This window comes from Portunus trituberculatus, chromosome 40, assembly GCF_017591435.1.
Source record: "Portunus trituberculatus isolate SZX2019 chromosome 40, ASM1759143v1, whole genome shotgun sequence".
Lineage (NCBI taxonomy): Eukaryota > Metazoa > Arthropoda > Malacostraca > Decapoda > Portunidae > Portunus > Portunus trituberculatus.
The window spans coordinates 8,300,001-8,309,113 of NC_059294.1; positions in this window are offsets into that span (position 1 = coordinate 8,300,001).

The window sequence follows — 9,113 nt, forward strand, 5'->3', positions numbered from 1 at the left end:
AAAACCTTCATGAGGCCTTACCGAAAAAAAAAAATGTGACCGCAAAATTGTTTAGTATATGTTAGAGAATCAAATGCTAAAAGGAAAAATTTGTAGTGAAAACATGAAAAACTAGATATAGTTTTCCTAATTTGAGAGTTATGATAATTTCAAACACTTGCCAACATTTTTGATAAGGTCTAAATCTCTTTCTCTTAGTGGTGGTGGTGGTGGTGGTGGTGGTGGTGGTGGTGGGGCAATATCTTGATGAATTTCCATATTTGTGTGTTGTTCAGTACGAAAAATCTTGTGACACACCTGCCGTAATATTAGCACAGTGTGTTTGCTATATTTGTGTGTTTGATTTCTTTTCTTGTCTGGTACGAAAAATGTTTGCTATCTTCGGCTGCTGAATAACCTTGAGAGAGAGAGAGAGAGAGAGAGAGAGAGAGAGAGAGAGAGAGAGAGAGAGAGAGCATATTTGTAATTGTTTAATGCAAAAGTATTATAACTACCACCTGTGATCTCTCTCTCTCTCTCTCTCTCTCTCTCTCTCTCTCTCTCTCTCTCTCTGTCATTTAGCTTAAAAGAAAACGTGATGCCACAAATAGATGGAGGAGGAGGAGGAGGAGGAGGAGGAGGAGGAAAAAAAAGAAAAGAAGAAAAGAAAGAAAGAAGAAAAACAAATAGAAAGAAATAGAAAGACGTAAGTAAGCAATGAAGATGAATGGCAGTTTGAAAATAATGATGACAGGGAAAGCAATGGTTAGTTATTCAGTAGGACTAATGGTAGAGTGTCCGTGAAGTAATGGTAGGCCAGGTGAGGTAATGGTGGTGGTGGTGGTTAATAAATCCAGGTGTTGCTAGGTGAAATAGGTAGGCTGGGCTGTGATTCCATGGTAGGCTGAGGTAGGCTGTGTAATTCAGTGCACTAAGGGGAAGGGGGAAATGGGAGGTTTAGAACAGTGATATATTGTGATTCTGTAAAGTATTGTTTCTCTCTCTCTCTCTCTCTCTCTCTCTCTCTCTCTCTCTCTCTCTCTCTCTCTCTCTCTCTCTCTCTCTTGATCATCTCTGTGGCCTTTAAAAATAGTTATAGTGCAAGAGAGCATTGCATTTCAGAAGATGGGGTTAAGTTACGTCCTTGTCTATAGTTCCCCTCTCGCATTCTCTCGCCACCCAGAACGCGTACCCCGTAAGTAATGTACCTGTATGATAATTAGCTTGTTTATGACCCTTATGGCTTTATCTCTAGTGTCCATCCACCAACCTTCGCTGCGTTTCGTCATCCCGAACGTTTTGATGCCTTATCTCCACCCCTTTTAACACGCTCTGGTGGAAACATTAAGATACAAAGGTGTGTTCATGATTACACTGGCGGCTCAACAAGTACTCTGCATCATTAACCTCTCCAGTACCATGACGCGTTTCCATATTTATTCTGCTTACTGTTTGGTGATTTTTTACAGTTTCAGAAATTTATGTAGGGGGATTAAGATAGTGAAGACTCTGGACATTAATCTTTTAACTACCATAGACCCTTCCTAATGTAAATAAAATCGTCTATGTACACCCAAGATTTCTGGCAAGAATGCGTTCCAGTACTGAAGAGGTTATAAGGAAAGAAAGTATATGATGGGCGAAGTTTTCATCTGTGATGCTTTTTGAACATTGTCAGTATGAGAAGGCGTTTACTAAGCTCTTTGTTAAAATTTCAGGTGTTTTTGAAGCTTGCTGTCGTGTGATATATGTGGCATTTCTTTTACACCTCTGTCAATTTCTGTAACGTTTGGAAGACTTCAACTGTATATCCTGTGAGCCTTTGTATATGTACGTACGTGTTTATGGAAAAACGTTTACTAAGCCTTCTCTTTATTGTGATTTTACGTGTTCCATAATCTTACTGTCTCATGATGAATGTGGAATTCATTCTACACCTCTTTCAATTCCTGTAGCGGTGGGAAGACTTCAATTGTGTCTCCTCAGAACCTTTGTAGGATATGTCATGATGAGAAGAAAGCGTTTATTAAGCTGTCTCTTTGTAATTGCACGTATTCCCCAAGCTTACTGTCGCGTGATATATGTGGCATTTATTTTGCACCTCTGTCAGTTCCTTTAGCATTGGGAAGACTACATTTATATCTCACATGAGTCTTCGTATATGAAGAGCCGGATCATGTCCAGTAGTTTTTAACTCATTCTTTGCTAGACTAGTTTTTCCTGAATCATTTAACAACTTTTTCGACACTTTTTAGCACTACAATCTCTTAAATATCTTTAACCTAGACAAGACAAAATTGGCTTCATATGTATACTAATTTTTACAAATTTTTCCCGGGACCCAGTGTTAATCTTGCTTAACCCTCTTAACTGCACCTCTAACTTAGACAAGACAAAGCTCACCTCATATATACTAATTTTCACCGAGACCCAGTGCAAATCTTCCTACTTTTCACTGCACCTCTAACATAGACAAGACAAAACTGGCTTCATATGTATACTAATTTTCTCCGGGACCCAGTGCTAACCTTCTTACTTAACCCTCTTCACTGCACCTCTATCCTAGACAAGACAAAACTGACCACATGCATATATATTAATTTTTTTCCGGGGACCCAGTGCAAACCTTATTCTTCACTGCACTTAACCTATACGAGACAAAGCTCACCTCATATACACTAATTATCTCCGGGACACAGTGCAAAATCTTTTTACTTAACTCTCTTCACTGCGATGCGGAACAGTCAGCAGTACCTTGCAGAATCAATGCGTGAAGTCTTTATAAACATTTACCAAAAAGTTAGCGAAGAAAAAGAGCGCATTTTGCATTTTCTTCTCAATTCAAAGATTGGATATGTCTTTTAAAACACATAAATGTCTTGTTTGTGATTATAGGAAAGCTTTATCAAGTGGCAGTCAAAAGGATTAACCTCTTCAATACTGGGACACATTTTTATCTTGAGTCTTAAATTTTAATCCCCACATAATTTTCTAAAGCCGTATAAAATTGCCAAATAGTAAGCAAAATAAATATGAAAACGCGGTACTGAAGAGATTAAAACACGTAAATATGTCTCAAGAGCGACTATGGGAAAGCTGTAACAAGTGACAGCCAAAAGAATTAAAAGGATTAAGGAGTAAACAAGTTGACCTCATCTCAGAACTGCCTAATTTATATCGTAGGTGAGATGAAAGTTGACCTATTCCTAACCCTTTTTGACCGCCTTTCGTTTTTCACCTTGCTGCAGAACTGACCTCATCTTATTCTCTCAAGCCTACCGTGAGTCAGTGCCAAACCACCGTAAATAGTAAATAGGTTAACTCCATCTCTCCTACGATAAATTACGCAACGTCGGGATTCAGGTTTTGTTTTTCGCTTTATTGCTGCTCTTTCTTGCAGTGAGGTGGTGGTGTGTGTGTGTGTGTGTGTGTGTGTGTGGGGCGCCAAGGACAGAAGGGGTGATAGTGTGTGTGTGTGTGTGTGTGTGTGTGTGTGTGCCATGGTGTGCATAGGGAAGGTCAGGCCTGGCACGGAAAGATTATCAGTAATGCAGTTTAGATGTTGTCACTTTTGCTATAAAAGGACCGGGCTGATGGGTGAGAGAGAGAGAGAGAGAGAGAGAGAGAGAGAGAGAGAGAGAGAGAGAGAGAGAGAGAATGTAAAGTGATGATTTGATTAGTTTCTGAAAAAAAACATTATTCTTTATTTTTGTGTTATGAAAAGCTTGGAAAAAATAATGACAACTGTAAAAACGAATATAATGGTAGTAGTAGTAGTAGTAGTAGTAGTAGTAGTAGTAGTAGTAGTAGTAGTAGTAGTAGTAGTAGTAGTAGTAGTAGTAGTAGTAATGGTAGTAGTAGTAGTAGTAGTAGTAGTAGTAGTAGTAGTAGTAGTAGTAGTAGTAGTAGTAGTAGTAGTAGTAGTAGTAGTAGTAGTAGTAGTAGTAGTAGTGGCACCGGTTATGGCAGGGTAAAGATCGTTGTAAAGGGTTAAGATAAGACCCTAAAGGTGAATATGTATAGGGATCCCGTCTCCTCTCTCTTTTCATCCATCCCATCCCCTCCTTCCCCTCCCCATTCACCTATCCACCGTCCCCCCTCTTCCCCATTCCCCCATCCCCCCCATTCACCGCTCTCCCTTTGCATAGGTGTGTCTCGTGCAGCGAAAGGCCAATCAGCACGTGAGGGTTAGTCACTAGGCGGTGCCCTTGGCGGTGGTGACGTGGTAGTAGTAGTGGTGGTGGTGGTGGTGGTGGTGGTGGTGGTGGTGGTGGTGGTAGTAGTTCTAGCAGTAGGGAGAGTAAGAGAAGCAGCGGTATTGATAGTAGTAATGACACTAGTAATAGTAGTAGTAGTAGTAGTAGTAGTAGTAGTAGTAGTGGTAACAGTAGTAGTAGTAGTAGTAGTAGTAGTAGTAGTAGTAGTAGTAGTAGTGGTAGCAGTAGTAGTATAGTAGTAATAGTAATAGTAGTAATGACAGTATTATTATTATTATTGTTATTATTATTATTATTATTATTATTATTATTATTATTATTATTATTATTATTATTATTATTATTATTATTATTATTATTATTATTATTATTATTATTATTATTATTATTATTATTATTATTATTATTATTATTATTATTATTATTATTATTATTATTATTATTAGTAGTAGTAGTAGTAGTACTGACAGTAAAAGTAGTAGTAGTAGTAGTAGTAGTAGTAGTAGTAGTAGTAGTAGTAGTAGAGTAGCATTAGATTTTCAGGTTATTCAGGTTGAAGTGCGGATGGTCATGGTGGTTGTGGCGACTTGGCTAAGAGAGAGAGAGAGAGAGAGAGAGAGAGAGAGAGAGAGAGAGAGAGAGAGAGAGATGTTTTCCATAAGAAGCATTGAAGGTCAGTGTTAAAGGCTATTTCGGATGAAAGGGAGAGCGCTGCTTCTTCTTTTAACTGGCGCCATTAGACCACGTGGAAGGAGGGAGAGAGAGAGAGAGAGAGAGAGAGAGAGAGAGAGAGAGAGAGAGAGAGGAGAGGGAAGGGGATTTTTATAAGCGTTGATGTGGAGTTAACGAGAAATGAAGTGTGAAGCTCTATAATGATAAGCTGATAGCGGTGATAAGACAATTTAGTAGTAGTAGTAGTAGTAGTAGTAGTAGTAGTAGTAGTAGTAGTAGTAGTAGTAGTAGTAGTAGTAGTAGTAGTAGTAGTAGTAGTAGTAGTAGTAGTAGTAGTAGTAGTAGTAGTAGTAGTAGTAGTAGTAGTAGTAGTAGTAGTAGTAGTAGTAGTAGTAGTAGTAGTAGTAGTAGTAGTAGTAGTAGTAGTAGTAGTAGTAGTAGTAGTAGTAGTAAAAGCGGCAGTATCTTTGGTTTCTATAGAAGTAATAAAAAGTTTAAAAAGAAAAAAAAACCTACACTAACAGATTACCACGAAAGAGAAAACAAACAGGTCTGTCAGGTTAATTGTGTGTGTGTGTGTGTGTGTGTGTGTGTGTGTGTGTGTGTGTGTGTGTGTGTGTGTGTGTGTGTGTGTGCGTGCGTGCGTGCGAGCTCGCTAATGGAGTGAGTATCAAGTTGTAGAAATATGAGTATACGAACCTTTCACACCCGTATACATAAACAGGTGTTGAGGAATACAGGTGCAGGCTTGTATATAGTGGCATATACATGCATAATTTAGTGATGGCAGGACGTGAGGGCAGCACACTATACTATTCCTACTCTGTACTTGTAACTATAACCTCGTACTTTCTATATTCTGCCATTTATTTACTTATTAATCATTATGTGTTTTATATAAGAGGGGCGCTAGCCTAAGGAAACTAACGAGCCAAAAGAAAGGGTGCATTGAGCTGCTAGTCTTTACGGAAAGGTAAAAAAAAAAAAAAGGACCATTTTAAATTCAAAGAACGTAAAATCTCGTGTGGATGAATTAAGATATGGTGACCTACCGTAAAATTTTGTCCCTTTCTATAATAATTTCCATTTTTGTATTTTGAGATATGAAAAGTGATAGGAAGTGCTGAAGTGCTATAGGATAATTTTTCATTTATTTATTAACTTTTTTGTTTTTTATCTGATGGCGTCGGCTAAGGTCACGAAAGAGCACTACCTCCTCCACCGAGAAACTATTATGAGCCAGGATTGAACTTAATTAGTGTGGGAAACTTAACTTTTACAGACTAGTGTTGATAATGTTAATGGTGAGTTTGTGTTGCTGTTACGTTTATCTGGAGGTGTGGATCAGAGAGAGAGAGAGAGAGAGAGAGAGAGAGAGAGAGAGAGAGAGAGAGAGAGAGAGAGAGAGAGAGAGAGAGAGAGTATATTGATAAACAGGTGATCTGAGTTGACGGTCGTAATGTGACTTGGGTTGACACTCCTGAAAAGTCAAGGTCTCTCTCTCTCTCTCTCTCTCTCTCTCTCTCTCTCTCTCTCTCTCTCTCTCTCACACACACACACACACACACACACACACACACACACACACACACACACACACACACACACACACACACACACACACACACACACACACCCGGTAGCTCAGTGGTTAGAGCGCTGGCTTCACAAGCCAGAGGACCGCGGTTCGATTCCCCGGTCGGGTGGAGATATTTGGGTGTTTCTCCTTAAACGTGTAGCCCCTGTTCACCTAGCAGTGAGTAGGTACGGGATGTAAATCGAGGAGTTGTGACCTTGTTGTCCCGGTGTGTGGTGTGTGCCTGGTCTCAGGCCTATCCGAAGATCGGAAATAATGAGCTCCGAGCTCGCTCCGTAGGGTAACGTCTGGCTGTCTCGTCAGAGACTGCAGCAGATCAAACAGTGAAACACACACACACACACACACACACACACACACACACACACACACACACACACACACACACACACACACACACACACACACACACACACACACACACACACAAGCCAGAGGACCGGGGTTCGATTCTCCGGCCGGGTGGAGATATTTGGGTGTGTCTCCTTTCACGTGTAGCCCCTGTTCACCTAACAGTGAGTAGGTACGGGATATAAATCGAGGATTTGTGACCTTGTTGTCCCGGTGTGTGGTGTATGCTTGGTCTCAGGCCTATCCGAAGATCGGAAATAATGAGCTCTGAGCTCGTTCCGTAGGGTAACGTCTGGCTGTCTCGTCAGAGACTGCAGCAGATCAAACAGTGAAACACACACACACACACGTCACTTAAATCATGATTGGACCAGACATCTTTTCCTGTCTAAGTTAAGGCTTCCGGCGGCTGAACCTAGCTGTCTGGTTGGCTCGCTCTAGTTGACGGTTCTGCCGCTAGTGTGTGGAATGCTGCGCTGGGAACTGACAGTGAAGCGGAGCAGCCTCTTTTTTTCTCATTAGAGCTTTATCGCTGGGAAGCTTTTGCTGAGCGGGACTGTGTAAGGGGGAGGGAGGTGTAAAGCGTGCGTCGCCTTCACTCACTCCGCCTCCTCCAGCAATGTATCGTGTGTCATTTGGGTGTTAATATTGGTGGTGATGGTGGTGAGTTGTATTATTATGGAAGCCTGACCGTGCTGAACAGACTATCAATACGCTTTGGAAAGTTGAGGGTAAGGCGGAGTGGAGGGAGAGATGCGTTCAGGTGACTATTGTGGTGGTTCTTGTTGACTTGTTTCCATGTGTGACTTGTTATCCGTCCCACGCGTGAGGATACGGGGTGCTCTGCTTCCGACCCGCGGCGATAAAGTATTCATGCGTAGCTGTGTGTGCGCTGCCGCTGGTGTGAAGTGCCTGTGTTTTTCATTAAGTGCACCTGTCGCTCTGGTGTAAATAGTGGCAACCTATTCGCTTGTGGTCCAGGGAGAGGTCACCACAGCAGCGGCATGATGTGCGGTGGCCTGCGGCGTGCTGATGGGACTTGCGTCGCTTCGTTAGTACCTCGCTGCCCTCTCTGCTGCCACCACCGTCCGCTACCCCACACCTAAACAGTGCAGGCCTAGCCACGCTCTGCCCCACTGCGATCACCACTGTCCCTCGCTTTACCTGTGTATGTGGCGCGGCAGAAGCACGTGCGACTCACTTGTTCTCGTGACCTACGACTCTTCTCTGTTACCAAGGGACGCAGAAAAAAATATAAACAGGAAAAAATCAGAGGTCTTGTTGCCGCCACCGCTGCCTCATCTTAACTCCTCCGCCTCCTTCACTTCCTCCTCCTCCTCCTAGTGGTGCTGAAAGGAACGTAGAAGCCTCCGCCAGCAGGTAAATCAACAGGTGTTTGACTCAGCGCTAATCAAAGGAGAAAACGGGAGGTCTCGCCCCTACATTCCTTCCTATGATTCCCACGTCTCCTCTTTCACTGTGCCCTGCCCACCCTATCGTCTCCATAGTGTCTCTCATTTTATGTATAGTTACCAGCCAATATACCTGATTTATAACCCATGCATTATTTGATTCTCTCCCATTACCTGTTATTACGGCACTCCTCACCATCTCCCATTGGACTCACAACCACCACCACTGCCACCACCACCACCACCGCCGCCACCACCACGAGCACCATCATTAGTAACACATCCATCACTAACGCTTAGATTACTACACAGTACACACCACCACCACCACCACACAACCACCACCACCACCATCGCTACCACTACTAGTCCACATTATTCTCCCATCCACCACCACCACCACCACCACCACCACCACCACCACCACCACCACCACCACCACCACCACCACCACGACCTTTGCGATGTCCCCCAGCACGTCCTAAGGGGAGTTATTGTTAGCAAGGACGCGCGCGCGTGTGTGTGTGTGTGTGTGTGTGTGTGTGTGTGTGTAAGGCGTAGAAGAAGAAACGTGTCCTGTATCCTGTCCGTGTAACTAGATTTTTTTTTTTGTTATGTCACTTGTTTTTTGTGGCTTTTATTTGTTGTTTTTATTTATTTAGCTATTTACTTTATTTCATATATCTATTTTTTGGCTTGCCTGTGATTTTTTTTTCTTCTAAATGTGTGAATTATTTCGTGTTCTTTTGTATATTTTTTGTTATGAAATCTACTCCACTGTTTTTACTCTCTAGTTTTTCAGCTGTTTGTCTTTTATTTTTGTGTAGTTCTTGTTTCCTCTCTCTCTCTCTCTCTCTCTCTCTCTCTCTCTCTCTCTCTCTCTCT